The sequence below is a fragment of the Triturus cristatus genome, chromosome 1_2 (genome assembly GCF_964204655.1).
Source record: "Triturus cristatus chromosome 1_2, aTriCri1.1, whole genome shotgun sequence".
Classification (NCBI taxonomy): Eukaryota; Metazoa; Chordata; class Amphibia; order Caudata; family Salamandridae; genus Triturus; species Triturus cristatus.
Genome location: NC_140580.1, coordinates 1,179,639,507 through 1,179,656,716, shown reverse-complemented (window position 1 = coordinate 1,179,656,716; position 17,210 = coordinate 1,179,639,507).

Sequence of the window (17,210 nt, the reverse complement as noted above, 5' to 3'; positions counted from 1 at the left end):
CCAAGTGGCCTGCCCGATGGCAGTCCCTAACCAAAGGCCCCCTTAGGCCTATTGGTTAACATTGGACCCCTGCACTCTGCACCCGGTCTCCACAGTGCCGCTGGTGGTGCAACTAGAGTGCCTACCTAGACCTTGGGGAACCTTGGTTCTAATCCACAAAAACTCCCACTTGTAAGATGTTTAGTTACCTGTGAAACCGAAAAACCTTTTTTCTCCCATAGGATCCTATGTTATAAGATTTTGGGTCTAAAATGTTTTAAATCTGAAAGAAACACGTTAGTTAGATTCCTCACCTTAGAATATCCCCAGGCGTCAGACTGGATCCGGAACATTTTTCGTCAGCAATACCCCTTGCGCGTCGCTAGGCGTCGTCTGCGGCTCCGCGTCTGTCGTCGGCGTCGTGCGCCGGGATGACGTCGTCGGAGTACTTAGACGCCGCCCTCGCGCGCTGACGTCAGTTCTTCTTTTTTCCGCGCCAGTAAGCGCAGATCCGGGAGAGCTACCCCTTTAGTCAATTTTTGACTAACTTTTTTGATCCTTTTTGATCGTGTCTCGACATCGGTGCCGGTAGGATGCCTGGGTTTAAAGCCTGTACGGACTGTAACCAATTGATGTCGGAAAGAGCTATCCAACCCCAGCGCAGGAAACAACGACATCACCCCATCGCAAGACCTCTGCAACTCCCTCGCTTCACACTTCCACAACAAGATCGCGGACATACACAACAGCTTCAACAACCAACCAACGCACACCAAGACCGAACAACCACCCCTCACCACCACCCTCCACGCCTGGACCCCGATCAGCACCGAAGACACCATCCGCACGATGAACTCCATCCACTCCGGATCACCGACCGACCCCTGTCCTCATCACGTCTTCAACAAGGCGGACGCTGTCATCGCACCCCACCTGCGAGACATCGTCAACACATCCTTCGACACCGCCATCTTCCCTGAGAGCTGGAAGCACGCCGAACTCAGCGCTCTACTCAAGAAACCCACAGCGGACCCCACCGAACTCAAGAACTACCGCCCCACCTCGCTCCTCCCGTTTCCAGCCAAAGTCATCGAGAAGACCGTCAACAAGCAGATGGCCGCCTTCCTCGAGACGAATGGATCCCTCGACCCCTCACAGTCCGGCTTCCGAGCCAATCACAGCACCGAGACCGCCCTCATCGCCGCCACCGATGACATTCGAGCCCTGATGGACAACGGAGAAACAGCGGCCCTCATCCTCCTAGACCTCTCCGCAGCATTCGACACTGTCTGCCACCGCACCCTAGTACAGCGCCTCAGCAACGTCGGAATCCAGGACAAGGCGCTGAAATGGATCATCTCCTTCCTCGACGGAAGAACACAGAGAGTCCGTCTACCACGTACAAGTCAGAGGCCACCGAAGTCATCTGCGGCGTCCCTCAAGGATCCTCTCTGAGCCCCACCCTCTTCAACGTCTACATGAGCCCCCTCGCGGCCATCGCACGCCAACACAACCTCAACATAATCTCCTACGCCGACGACACCCAGCTGATCCTCTCCCTGACCAACGACCCCGCCGCCGCCAGAGCCAACCTGCACGAAGGGATGAAAGAGGTAGCCGAGTGGATGACGACCAGCCGCCTGAAACTGAACTCGGACAAGACGGAGGTCCTCATCCTGGGATCCTCACCCTCCGCCTGGGACGACTCCTGGTGGCCTCCCGCCCTGGGCACCGCACCCAAACCGACAGACCATGCACGCAACCTGGGCTTCATCCTGGACTCCTCCCTCTCCATGACCAGGCAAGTCAACAACGTCTCCTCGGCGTGCTTCAACATCCTACGCATGCTACGGAAGATCTTCTGGTGGATCCCCACCGAGACCAGGAAGACCGTCACCCAGGCCCTCGTCACCAGCCGACTGGACTACGGCAACGCCCTCTACGCCGGTACCACCGCCAAGCTCCAGAAGAGACTCCAGCGGATCCAGAACGCCTCAGCCAGACTCATCCTCGACATCCCACGAACCAGTCACATCTCCGGACATCTGAGAAACCTGCACTGGCTCCCCGTCAACAAAAGAATCACCTTCCGCCTCCTCACCCACGCACACAAAGCCCTACACGACCAAGGCCCGAGCTACCTCAACAGCCGAATCAACTTCTACGCTCCCAAACGCCACCTCCGATCAGCCAACCACGCCCTCGCCGCCGTCCCCCGCATCCGAAGTGCGACTACAGGAGGAAGGTCCTTCTCCTACCTGGCCGCCAAGACCTGGAACTCCCTCCCGACCGACCTGCGCCTGACCCAAGACCACCTCTCCTTCAGGAAGAAGCTGAAGACCTGGCTGTTCGAGCAGTAGCGGCACCCCCCCACCCCCAGCGCCTTGAGACCCTACGGGTATGTAGTGCGCTCTATAAATGTCATTGATTGATTGATTGATTGATTGATTACGGACCATCACCGCCGGTGTCTTTACTGCTTGGGCCTCGATCACGACGCGGAGTCGTGTTTGGACTGCAAGGCCCTGACCTCGAAGGCTAGACGGGAGCGGTCCCGTAAGCTTCTCGAGATTCGCCACTCGGCTCCGCGCGCCTCTCGATCCCGGTCCAGGAGGAGGTCCAAGGATCGGTCGCGGAGCCGCAGCCGATGTCACCATCGGTCGTCGGGATCCAAGTCTTCGGGTAAGTCGAAGCATTCCAAGAAGTCCAAGAGGTGACATCGCTCTTCGGACTCCCCTCGCCGGTCGCGCGACTCGGTCGAGGGTCAGGGTGGTTCCACCCCCGCGGCTCCGGCGGCGCCGTAGGCGCCGCGCCCGTCCCCATACCCTCCGGTCCCTGGGACTAACGCGACGCCGGCGGAAGTCAGTGCCTTCCTCTCGGCCATGAGGAACCTGGCTCCGCCGTCGGCGCCCGCTGGCGCACCTTCGGGCCCCGCGGACCCGACTGGGCTGCCTTGCCTGCCGGTGGCTCCGGCCCCGGCCCCGGCACCGTTGACGGCTCCGGCCTCGACGCCGCAAGCGCCCGAGGGACCCGTTCTCGAGTCCCCGTCGACGCCGGTCTACCTTGTCACGCCTCCTCCGCCGGCGTCGACTCCGGTTCCACCCCCGACGTCGACTCCGCTCGACGTCGTGCCCCAGTTCAGTCCCGCTCCGGGCCCGGCGCCGGTCCGGCGTCGATGGACGCCGAGATCGACGCCGCTAGAGACACATTTTGTCTACCGCCCGGCTCCGTTACTTTCTCCTCTACACCAGGAGTCGGTTTATGGGGACTACTGGGAGGGATCCGAGGATCCTATGGCCGCTCAGGCCCAACTGTCCCAGGACTGGGCAGATGAACTGGGGGAGGCCAGTGGTCTGGATACCTCGCCAGACACTGGATTCATCTCTCCTCAGACTGTGGCTTCGGAGGAGGGTGCTGCTTTCTCCGTGGTGCTGCGCAAGGCGGCCGCAGCCCTGGGGCTCGAGCTGCCTGCCGTGGCTGTGAGGACGAACGTCCTCACTGAGGTGCTTCAGTCTGCAGCAAGCTCCACTGAGCCTCTGCTGCCATTCAATGAGGCCCTCACTGACGTTCTACAGGGCACCTGGTCCAAGCCCTCCACAGTTCCCCCTGTGGACAGGAACGTCGCCAGGCGCCACCGCCCTGCTCCGGGCGACCCCAGTTTTCTGTCCCAACACCCTACCCCTGAGAGCCTGGTTATCCAGGCCTCCACCTCCCAATCCTCTTTCCCGACCGCCCTGCCGGACCGGGATTCCAAGAGACTAGAGCAGTTTGGCAAGAAACTGTTCTCTTCCCTTAGTTTGGGCCTGCGGTCTTTGAACACCGCTTGTCTCTTGGACCGTTATTCCCACTCTCTGTGGGATGCGGTGGAGGACGCGCTGCCCCTGTGTCCAGAGGAGGTCCGGTCACGACTTACTCAGGCTCTGGCCGATGGGAGGGATGCCGCGCGACATGCTACAAGATGTGGGCTTGACACCACGAACTCGCTGGGTAGGGAGATTTCTACCTCAGTGGCGCTTAGACGTCACGCCTGGCTGCGGTCCACGTCATTTTCGGGTGATGTCCAGAGCTCTCTCATGGACATGCCCTTTGATGGCACTCGCCTTTTTGGCGAGAAAGCGGACAGTGCGCTGAATCGCTTTAAGGACTCCCGGGCTACGGCCAAGTCCTTGGGCCTCTCGGCCCCGCGGTCGCACACTTCCGCCTTTCGCCCCTTTCGTGGCCAAGGAAGGGGTGCCTCCTCATGTACGCCTAGCCACCAGCCGCAGAATCAACCTGCGCACGGTCGCGGACGTGGTTTCCGCCGAGGCGGTTCTGGAGGACGACGAGGTCAGTCCACATCCACCCCGGCAGCATCCGCCTCAAAACCTTCCTAGTCCGAGCTTTCAGGCCCATTCCACGCCAGTGGGCGGCAGAGTTCGCCATCACCTGCTCCACTGGCGGTCCATCACATCGGACAGGTGGGTGCTGCAAATCGTCCGAAGGGGCTACTCCCTCCCCTTCGAGACGACCCCTCCAGCCATGCCACCGCAGCACCACCGTATCTCGGGGGATCATTTGAATCTTCTCCACGAGGAAGTTTCGGCCCTCTTGGCCAAGGGGGCCGTCGAGCGCGTTCCGAGCCCAGAAGTAGGTCGTGGTTGTTATTCCCACTACTTTCTGGTTCCCAAGAAGGGCAAAGGGGGCCTACGCCCTATCTTGGACCTCCGGAACGTCAATGCCTTCCTCCGGAAGGAAAGGTTCAAGATGTTGACTTTGGCTCAGGTTCTAGCTGCCCTAGACCCCGGAGACTGGATGGTAGCGTTGGACTTGCAGGACGCATATTTCCACATCCCCGTCCTGCCGGCCCACCGGCGTTACCTGCGGTTCACGGTGGGCCCAGAGCACTTTCAGTTTACCGAGCTCCCCTTCGGTCTCACCAGTGCCCCTCGGGTGTTCACGAAAGTGATGGCGGTGGTCGCAGCTCATCTGCGCAGATCAGGGGTTCCGGTCTTCCCCTATCTCGACGACTGGTTGTTGAAGGCGGGCTCGCCCCAGGCAGTCGTCTCCCACCTCCAGACTACGGCGGATCTCCTGCATTTGCTGGGGTTTTCCATCAACGTGCCGAAGTCACACCTGAGTCCCTCTCAGAAGCTCCTTTTTTCATCGGAGCGGTTCTCGATTCGGCGCAGTTCCGGGTCTATCCACCGGAACAGCGGGTCCGGGATATTCAGGCCCTGATTCCCATCTTTCGGCCTCTATCCTGGGATTCGGTCAGGCTAGTGTTGCGGCTTCTGGGGCTGATGGCCTCCTGCATCCTACTAGTGCATCACGCCAGGCGGCGCATGCGGGCTCTGCAGTGGGACCTGAAGTTTCAGTGGGCCCAGCATCACGGCAACCTGTCCGACCATGTCTTGATCTCGGAGGGCACTGCACAGCAGTTGCAGTGGTGGCTCACGGACCGCGATTGGGTCATGGGCAGAAGCCTCTCCCTTCCCCAACCGGAGCATGTCGTAGTGACGGATGCGTCCCTCCTGGGGTGGGGTGGCCATATGGGAGAGGCGGAGATCAGAGGCCTCTGGTCTCCGGCGGAGTCTCGTCTCCACATCAACCTGTTGGAGTTGAGAGCGATCCGACTTGCACTGAAAGCCTTCCTTCCCTCTGTCCGGGGAAGTGTCGTGCAGGTGTTCACGGACAACACCACCGCCATGTGGTATTGCAACAAACAGGGCGGGGTGGGGTCGTGGACCCTTTGTCAGGAGGCTCTGCGCCTCTGGACGTGGCTGGAACACCAGGGCGTCACCCTAGTGGTTCAACATCTGGCGGGCTCTCTGAACGCCAGAGCAGACGAACTCAGCCGCCGGTGCATGATGGATCACGAATGGCGTCTGAACTCCGAAGTGGCGCAAGGTCTCTTTCAGCAGTGGGGAGAGCCTTGGTTAGATCTATTCGCCACCGAAGAGAACGCGCAATGTCAGCAGTTCTGCGCGTTGGAATTTCCAAGGCGGCACTCGCTCGGCGACGCTTTCCGTCACGAGTGGAGTTGCTGTCTGTTGTACGCCTTTCCGCCTATACCACTTCTGCCCAGAGTGCTGAAGAAGATCAGGCGCGACCGGGCCCAAGTCATCTTGGTGGCTCCGGACTGGGCACGAAGGTACTGGTTGTAGGAGAGTAGGGTCTGCAATCCTATGATCACCCAGATTTTTTGCTTTTGCTTCATTGGTTTACGACTTCTCCGGCTGTGGGCCTGCCAATCAGACCCACAGCCTAGCTGTTCTCTCTCGAAATTAGCACACATGTACGTTAGGTGCATCCACTAATTGGAACTGGGCCACCTTGTCAGTCCCTGTCTCAGCATACCACAGGTATCCAGGGCATCGGTGTACCCAGGGCCTACCAGGGGCTGAAGCATGTATTATGCCACCCCTGGAATGGCCGCCCAAATCTGACACAACTGGCTGCACGACAGCTGGGGCCACGTGGTGTAATCACCCGTTGCTGTAGGTGTAGTATTCCTACACCTAAACCCTAACATGGACACATGGGTTCCTATCAGTCACTCCTATGGCAGGCCTTATCAATCCTGAAGGCAGAGTGCAGGGGATCATGTGGGACGGTGCTCTGGCGCGAGCTGAGCCCGTCGACGGCTTGCGGAACCAAGTCCTAATAGCCGTTCCATGGTGACGCGGGCCAACTACTTTTAATGCATTATAATCCTTGCGGTTATTTGCTAACTTTGGCATCGCATCACCTATACATGTCGAGTAAGGTGTCATACGAATGGGAATACGAACCCCTCGCCAGTCCTGGTGACGGGGTTAGCATTCCCCCCTTTTAGAGGGACACGACATGGAAGTAACCTTGAACCCCGGTTAAAGTTGACTCAAGCCTCAGCATCACAAAATGGATGCTGCCACCAGACACAAGTCTGACCTCCTGCTGCTGGGGGACCTTCCAGCAAGGGGAGCTTGGACAAAGGGTTTCCTGTCGAGGGCGGTGTTAGCACCGTCCCAGACAGGGTTTGTGTATCCCAGGTAGGCAGGGCTGAAAGGAAGGTGATTGCAAGTGGCACCCCGGTGCTCACTGTGCATAGCCCGGCTCAAACCAGTTTCGGGGGCACACCAGCCCCTGAGCTGGCGCGAAGCCGGACAAAGGATAGGGGTGTAACCACCCCCCTCGTGGCTCCACCCATAGGTAGAACCTAGTCACGGGCCAGCCCCTTTTCTTAGAATAAAGGTAGGAGCGAGTCCCCTTCCCAAATTGGATAATCAGATAATCGGATACCTCCGAATCACGAACCACTTTCCACGAAAGGAACTCTTGACTATTTCTGAAGACTCTCCCTTGTGGCTAAGGAGTAGCCACCCTGCACCAGCAGGCACCACCTAAGCGCTTGCGGTTTGCTGTAAGTCTCTCCTACGGATCAAGACTGCCCAGCTCGACGAGACCCGAGTTCCCTGCCATCTCTGACCTTTTACCTCCCTCATCAGCTCAGCTGAGAGTCGTAGGTGTGACGAGACCTGCGGGACCGGCTATCTTCAGGACCTGCACGACGCTTATCTAGCACGCCCACCGAGGGACCCTCGAGTGAGTGCACCTAGGGTTTGAGAAACCCTAAACCCTGAGCAGCTCCAGCATCGAAGTCTGTCTCCCCAGCATCCACGAGATCTGCGTGGGGGCCCTTCCGCTCCTTGCTGTTCACCGCGTTGTCCGACCACTTGCCGACCGGCTTGTGGCCCGCTTCACGACGCACCACGTTTTGTTTCATCACTAGTCTGGTTGCTCCAGACTGGCTCTTGCTCCCCTTCAACAGAGGAGTACCCCGGACCCTCCTGGTCCACTCCCGACGCCATCTTGACTCCCCCGCTTGGGTGGCCACTGCCAAGATCCGCTGCCCCTTCCTGGGCCCAGCATCATCGACAGCAGACACCTTCGTGGGACAGCTCGCCCTCCATCCTGGTCGCCGCCGCGCCTCCTGGTCCGAGGAACAGCCGAGTCCGACGTCACCCACTCACCTGGTCGAGGTGACTTCCGCCGGTACCCTCCTGGTACCCACACGATCGCTGGCTAGCGGTTGAGAACTGAGTCCCCTCTGCTTTCAGGTTGTCCTTCACCACCGATCCAGGCTTGGATCGCTCTGAACATCGTCACTGGTCGCCTGCCAGCAACTTCTTCTTTCAGGCTCCCGAGACTACACGAGGACTCCCGACATCTTGACGAACTTCACGCAGCCGCAGCCTCCGGGCTAGGTAACTCGAGCATCTCGGTGCTCCATCGCAGGTTCGCTCTACAAGTGTCCAGTTCCTTTTTCGTTTAGTCCCACTGATCGGATCACTCCGGGATCAGTATCTCCAGACTCTAACCATTCGCATTTCACTGTTAGTGTAGGTGGTTTCTCGTGCCCCTCGGGCATTTGTGTAAATTGTGCAACTGAAGTATTTTCCTAAGAGTTTTGTAGTGTGCTTAGCTCCCTGACTCATAAAGAGCCAGGGTAGTCCTGTTATAAATAAATATCCTTTTATTTTCATAACAACTTGTGTGGTGTCCTTTCACTTGGTGTTCAAGGGGTATATGTGATGGTAAACAGCTGGCTTAACACGCCCTCTAGAGTTTAGCCTAAGACTGCTCGTATCCACGCTACTAGGATAGCTGGTCTAAAAGGTTGACTTACAACCAATCATCAATAAGGGTCGTTTGGAATGATACACAGTGATCACTAGAATAGTGAGCACTACATATCAGGCCAACTTCTCACACTGGTATCCCGAGCTACTCAGTATGTTGACCGATCCTCCGATACGTCGGCCCCTTCGGGAGGATCTTCTGTCGCAGCAGCAGGGGACGGTCCTCCACCCGAACCTGTCCAGCCTCCACCTCCATGCGTGGAGATTGAGCGGCGGCAGTTGATGCCATTTGACTTGCCTCCTGAAGTCTGTGATATCATTCTGTCAGCCAGGCGTCCCTCCACAAAGACGGTATACGCCTGCCGGTGGAACAAATTTGTGGCATGGTGCACAGCAAAGGCTGTGGATCCCCTTTCCGCCCCTCTTTCTGAGGTTTTCCTCTTTCTTCTTTCTTTGGCCCGGCAGGGCTCTGCCCTGGGCACCCTGAAAGGTTATCTTGCTGCCATCTCTGCCTTCTTGCGGCTTCCTGATCAGCCTTCTATTTTCAAGTCCCCTGTAGTTACACGCTTTCTAAAGGGCATTACTCACACGTTCCCTCCTGTTCCGTTTGTAATGCCTCAGTGGGACTTGAATCTTGTCCTGACATTCCTGATGTGCGCTCCCTTCGAGCCTCTTCACAATTGTCCCCTTCGTCTTTTGACTCTTAAGACTGCTTTTCTGGTAGCCATCACCTCGGCTAGACGGGTGAGTGAGCTCCAGGCTTTATCTTCAAAGCCTCCTTTTCTGTCTGTTCATCCGGACAAGGTTGTCCTTCGACCTCGTCCCTCCTTTCTTCCGAAAGTGGTGACTCCGTTTCATCTTGGGCAGTCTGTCACCTTGCCCACCTTCTTTCCGCCTCCGCATCCTTCCAAAGAGGAAGAGAGGCTCCACCGTCTGGACCCAAAACGTGCGCTCTCCTTTTATTTGGACTGCACAAAGCAGTTCCGGGTGGACGACCAACTTTTCGTTGGATACGTGGGTGCTAAGAAGGGGAAAGCTGTGCACAAACGGACCATCTCTCGGTGGGTCGTTTTGTGCATCAAAATTTGTTATTCCTTGGCAAAAAAGGACCCTCCTGCTGGGCTGCGCGCCCATTCTACTCGGGCCACTGCGGCTACTACTGCTTTGGGACGGGGTGTCCCTTTGCAGGACATCTGTCAGGCGGCGACGTGGGCTTCGCTACACACGTTTGCCAGGCATTATTGCCTTGACAGCCAAGTCCGGAGGGATGGCTTCTTTGGCCGTTCTGTCCTCCAGGACTTTCTGGTGTGATCTTGGTTCGCAGACCCACCACCGGGGATGGTATTGCTTGGGTATCTATTCTAAGGTGAGGAATCTAACTAACGTGTTTCTTTCAGATGAACAAGTTACTTACCTTCGGTAACGATGTATCTGTAAGAAACATTAGTTAGTTAGATTCCTCACCGACCCACCCATCCTCCCCGTTCTGCGAACTGACATCTAGGGTTAAGGTTATCCTTTTCAGGCCCCTAGATTTTATTTTTGGCACCAGTGTCGGTCTTTGCATGGCTCTGCGTTCCTGGCGCGGAAGGCTATGTACAAGAACTGACGTCAGCGCGCGAGGGCGGCGTCTAAGTACTCCGACGTCATCCCGGCGCATGACGCCGACGACGGACGCGGAGCCGCAGACGACGCCTAGCGACGCGCAAGGGGTATTGCTGACAAAAAATCTTCCGGATCCAGTCTGACGCCTGGGGATATTCTAAGGTGAGGAATCTAACTAACTAATGTTTCTTACAGATACATTGTTACCGAAGGTAAGTAACTTGTTCGTTATGAACTCTTGTTTTAAATGGGGAAAACAGTAGCTTTAACTCAAGCTAAGAAAAGTGTTACGTACCTTGTATTGTAAGAACCTCATGTGTGGTATCTACGCATGCCACCCCCAGTACTCAACGTAATCTAAAAGTAACTGAAGAGTATTCTAAAAGTAATTTTTGTGTAATGTAAACTGCTGCCAATCAATACCAACCTGTAACTATTCCATATTCAACCACAACTGCATTTCCGTGTGAAGTCCTGTATTTGAGAATATATTTCACGCACCTGTGCCAAGTCCTGCTTGGTTCTAAAAATAAAAGATAAATATACCTTTTTTTATACTTGACCAATTGGTCTGGATTCAGTCTGAGTGTGTGCCTTTGTTATACTGTGTCTTAGTCTTTCTTCACCCCTTACCACTCGTGTCAGGCCTTTTGTGGAATGTGGGGTTTATGACGTGTGGGTTTCTATGTCAGTTGTTGGGGATGCTGTTGGTTGGTGTCTGCTCCCTCTGGCATGGGGTTCCTATGCCCCAATAAACTACGTGTTAACTGTTCCTTCTTCGGTGTCTTCCTTGGATGAATCGCTTCACTACAGTCTTTAGTCTTGATTGAGTGAAAACAATAAATGCTTAACACACCCTCTGGCTAAGCCTAACTGTACGTCCACACTACCACAAAGAAAGCTGTTGGTACTTAACTACTTTAGCCTCCGCTATACCTCTGTGGGACTCCCTGGACACTATACCTTACTTTGGCATAGTATATACAGTGCCAGCTTCCTACACTTGCCCCTTCGGTAAAAAGCTGAGGCAGCAACATGGTAGCCCAACTCTATTCCTCCACCACCACAGTCACCAGACAGGTCACCTTCACCAAAGAACTCAATCCTGACACACCGACCGATCGCAAGAGTCTTTGCAACCCTCTGGACCCCTACTTTGAGCCAATCCCACTGGGAGGGGAGATTCTGGAAGGATTATGATGTCAGCCCTCAAGATGGCACAAACAAAAAGCCCTCTACTGTCCTGGCTTCCCCATCGGATGACGCAACCCATAATGCTGTGACACAGAGTGGCTGGCTATCATAAAGGCAAAATCCATGTACAGGATGAGGAAGACTTTTGGTCAAGTCATTGTCCAAGAGAAGAAGGTCCATGCAATTCTTTCCAGTGCTGAGTACATGACCTGAACAGGATTTCAAGGTAAATTGAAGATAGTCACTCCAAGGAACATATTCAGAAGCACCTGATGACCCACCTAAGAGCAGGGACAGCCTCACATCAGAAGTTCATACATCCAGTTCGAAATGGGCATTTGCTCATGGCACAGAAAGGGAGAGCTGCTCAATTAGTGCCGCAGGAAAACATGTCACATATGGGGCAAGAACACAGTAACGCATTGCCAATTCAGTGGGCCTCTAAAGATACAATAGGTATCATTGGGAGGAAATGCAATAGCTAGTTAAGCATCTTCTAGAGCCCACTGCAAACAGGGTAAACTACTAGTTCTGATAGACATGGTTATGTCCGACGCAAACATGTTCTCCGCTGCTGCTGCCTCCTGGGAGGTTAATCCTGGTATTATCCTATGAGACTCTTGAGTTCGACCTGGAGTTAAGCACCACTGATGGTCCCCTTCGATGGTGAGCATCTTTTCGGGGGCCATATTGATACAATGCTCAAAGATTGAAAAGGGATGATGAGCCGTGGGGCCACTACAGACACTACCTGCAAAGGCTTGGTTTTCGCCCCTTCAGGTACAAAGTACGGCAAAAGTAGCATCAATACAGCAGCATTCAGGGTTCCACCATTAGCCCTTTCATAAGGTTCAAATTTGGAGGCCCTTCACGTGAGGGGGCCAGAGGCAACGGTCAAGCGAAAGGTTGAGGTGACTCTGCGAAGGACGCCTCCAACTCCAAGCAGTGACTTACCACGCATCCCGCCCCAATCACATTAACACCTGTTGGGGGAAGAATCTGGATCTTCCACAGTGGGAGGAAATAACCTTCGACAAGAGGGTGCTGTCCTTGTCCAGCAAGGATCCTGGTTGGTGTTCCACACAGCACCGCCAAATAAGACCCCTCGCCGTCATGCAGTTAGTCAGGAATATTGGACTGCTGCAAATGGAAGCAGAAGCTTCTCTCAACAATGGTGCCATCAAGCAAGTACCCCTGCTCCAGTAGGATCTGGGCATTTACCCCCTGTACTCCTCGCAAAAAAGGACAGCCTGTCCTCAACTTCAGGCCACTGAATCATTACACTCTGTCAGCACTTCAGAATGACACCCCTGCACTCCTCCACTCCACACCGAACACACGTCAACTCTCCACCTCCAGGAGGCCTACTTTTACATCCCCATTCATCCGGCACATGGACAACACTTCGGAGTGGTCACACCATATCTGCGCTGCAACACTCTAATATGTTTCTATATGGGGATGCAATACCTAGCACACACTCAGGCAGCCGTTTCCCTCCTACAGAGGCGAGGGTTTCCACTCAACAGGAACATCCCATGTCAGGCCTCGGCAGATTCAGTTCTTCTTGGGAGCACTTTTAAACTTTGGGAGGGAGAGAGGAGGTGGCCTAACGGCTAGGGCAGTCGACCTTAATTCTGGGGAATCGGGTTCGAGTCTTGGCAGGGACACGCAACACATCCTGTGATTCTGAGCAAATCACTTAATCTCCCCGTACCCAACAAAAAATGAATGTGTCCTCATGTATCACAACTGGTGTTTGTGTAAAGCGCTGATACCCGATACCTTCGTGTCAAGTACGCGCTATATAAAACTCAGTTAAAAAAAAATAACGTTCTCTGTCAGCGCCTATCCAAAGTAAGAGAGGGTGATGGCATTTCAAAAGACTGCGACCTCTTTTCCAGACATAATATCTTCTTGGGGTTGATGGCCTGTTGTGTAGCCATGTAGTGTTTTCTCCAGATCTAACTGCAGATTCTGCACCTTTTGAATATCCCCCCAATTGTCAGACAGGATCTGGAAAATCTTGAGCAATACCCGTGTGCTGGTACGTGGCGCCAGAGGCTCAGTGTCAACGTCAGGGAATTTGCACCACCCAAGCGCACTCATATAATTTCTTTTCTATCTGCACCAACAGATGCAGATCTGAAGCTACCTCGATCTCCTTGTGAATGTTTTGCATGTTATTTTCAAAAACGTTTCATCGGTGTGTCGGGCAATGGTGTTTAAGCCTTGTGGGGAATGTCGCAAACTTATGTCAGTGACTAATCCACACTTGGTTTACCTGTGTTGTCTAGGGTTGGACCACAACTCCAAGACCTGCACCCATAGGCTATCCAGTAGCATGAGCTGAAGAGTGAAGCTCTTCGTCACCAAACGTGACGGTCAAAGTCATAGTAAAGATCCCAGTCTCGCTCGTGAAGCCATTCCTGAGACTGGTCATATTCAAGGTCCAAGTGTCAGTGTAGTTCAAGAAGAAGCAAAAGAAGTCCAAGCGGGTTCTGGGACCCTCTAACCACTCTCAATCTCCTGCGAGGGTGCAAGAGCATCATTGTGCTTACTACTCTCGCACCTAAAGTCGTTCCACGGAGCCAGTTCCTAATCCAAGCCTGCACCAGTTCAAATTTCCCAGCCCTAGAGCAACCTTTTAACAAATCTAGGAATTTCTAAATGCGATGTTGAGCATTTTCAGCACAACACAGGCTCCCTATGGTGTGCCTGTAGGACCCAAGGAACCAAGAGGCCACCCATCTAGACCTACTCCAACTGTATCTCTATCTGTCCCATTTGGACCATCTGGATCAGTTCTCTGATGCATACCGGCTGTGGTATTGAACCTCCTCTCGGTGCCACGTCCCATTCCAGACCTCGACCCACTAATGACACCAAACCATGCCTTCCAACCTGACTCCAAGACAGCACTGTGCTGAATTCGACCGAGGCCATGCTTGACGCCACTTATTCCTCTTCACACTGGCAATCCTTCTTATACTGACCTCTTGCCAGGAACCCCTGAATCATCATTGACAACAAGCTCACCATAAAATCACATATCAATGCCATCTTCTCCACCTGCTTCCTCACTCTGCACATGCTACAAAGATCTTCAAGTGGCTACCCCTAAATATGAGTCTCACCGTGACACAGGCCCTCGTCACTGGCTGACTGGACTACGGCAATGCCCTCTACGTAGCAATTGCTGCACACCTCCTACACAGACATCAGATCATACAAAACGCCGCAGCCAGAATCATCCTCTGCCTTCCCTAACGAACCCACATCACAGCCCACCTCAAGCAACTCCACTGGCTCCTCATACAGAAGAGATGCCAATTCAAGCTGCTGACCCGTGCACAAGGATCTACACAATCAAGGAAATGCCTAAATGAACCACTGCCTGAACGTCCACCTGTCGAAGACTACGCTCTGACTCCTTCTCACTTGCCACACTATTCTCCCACCCCTGCCCCCCCCCCCTCCTGAGCTGAAAGTCTTGATGTTTCTGCCTCGGTCCTGGATTTCTTTGAGGCTGCTGGGACTGATGGCTCCCTGCATCTTGCTGGCCAAGCACACCAGGTGGCATATGAAGTCATGGTTGTTACACCACGAGTACAGACAAAAACCAAGGGCAGCACCACAGGGTCCCATATTCATTTGTGGGAAAGCGCTGCCTGATGCTCCGATTCATTTTTTTTCTGCGGTTTGATTTGGAGGTATAGGAGGTGAACTCATGGGCAACAATTTAGTCAAAAAAATCAACAGCAACTTCAAGGGGCGAAGTCTGCTGAAGGTCACTAGAACAATACATGTTACAGACCCAAAGCTAGTCTGACCACAGGAACTTACTATTGCATAGGGCAAATCTTAAGCGGAGCGATGTCCATACCCTCACCTCGCAAGAGTTATTCTCGTACGACCTGAAACCAAGCTTTCTTGATGCTGGATTTCAAGGTAGTTGTGGTTCTTGTTAGAAATGGGGGTCTCTAGTGAGAAGTGGTATGCACCCTGTCCAGATAGGGACCATTCCTTCTAGCCAGGGTAAGGGGATTATACACCCAAAATAATCCTTGGTAGCTTGGCACGAGCATTCAGACTTATCTCAGAGGCAATGTGTAAAGTATTTGTACATAACACACACAATGAAAACACTACAAATGGACACCACACCAGTTTAGACTAATGTACCTTTATCTAAACAAAACAAGACCAAAACAACAAAAATCACTTTTAAAAGGTAAAAACGACCCATGTGAAACTATAGATGTGTCACTTTTGGTACAAAGTACCTGGAATGCGTCATTTAAAGGATCTCTGACAAAATTTCGAAATTCAGAAATTCGACCTACAAAAATATCGCAACAAAAATATCGATGTCAAGAATATCGACATCCTATCTACAACATGGTAAGTACAAAAATATCAAAAATAAAATATCGATGTCAAAAATATTGTTTTTAAAAATATCGGGGTTTTTTTGGTTACAAAAAATATGTAAAATAAACATACTTATAAATAAAATAACCATAATTAAATATATTTCATAATGTTAAAAATTAATAATTAATCAATATAATTTAAGAAAAATAATAATTAAACATATACATATAATATATAATATATATACTTAATAATGTTTTTATAACTATTTTAATAAATTATAAATTATTTAAAAATATTAAAAGTAGCAAAAACATTACACACATAAAACAATAACATAAATAAAAATTAAATAATTATATATAACAAATTTAAAAAATTACATTTAATTTAAATATTTTTAAATTTAATGATATACTACATTAGCTAAAATAATAAATAAAATATTAAATAGCAGAGACAATAAAACTACTACTCCAGCTCCAAAAAACGACAGAAAGAAAAATTTTGGATAGCGGAGGGCTAAAAATTACTATATCCACTCCAGATAGTGTAACAGTAGGGAAAGTGTTGGATAACGTAGAGGTATAAATTATTATTCCGACTCCAGGGAGTGCAACAGTAAGGAAAGTGTTGGATAGCGTAGGGGTAAAAATAACTTTTCCAACTCCAAAGAGTGCAACAGTAGGGAAAGTGTTGGATGGCGTAGGGGCAAAAATTAGTATTCCCACTCCAGACAGTGCAACCGTAGGGAAAATGTTGGATGGCGTAGGGGTAAAATTTACAATTCCCACTCCATACAGTGCAACAGTAGGGAAAGTGTTGGATAACGTAAGGGTAAAAATTACTATTCCAACTCCAGGGAGTGCAACAGTAGAAAAAGTGTTGATTGCGTAGGGGTAAAAATTACTATTCCAACTCCAGAGAGTGCAACAGTAGGGAAAGTGTTGGATAGCGTAGGGGTAAAAATTACTATTCCAACTCCAGAGAGTGCAACAGTAGGGAAAGTGTTGGATAGCGTAGGGGTAAAAATTGCTATTCCAACTCCAGAGAGTGCAACAGTAGGGAAAGTGTTGGATAGCGTAGGGGTAAAAATTACTATTCCAACTCCAGAGAGTGCAACAGTAAGGAAAGTTTTGGATAGCGTAGGGGTAAAAATAACTATTCCAACTCCAAAGAGTGCAACAGTAGGGAAAGTGTTGGATGGCGTAGGGGTAAAAATTAGTATTCCCACTCCAGACAGTGCAACCGTAGGGAAAATGTTGGATGGCGTAGGGGTAAAAATTACAATTCCCACTCCATACAGTGCAACAGTAGGGAAAGTGTTGGATAACGTAAGGGTAAAAATTACTATTCCAACTCCAGGGAGTGCAACAGTAGAGAAAGTGTTGGATTGCGTAGGGATAAAAATTACTATTCCCACTCCAGACAGTGCAACAGTAGGGAAAGTGTTGG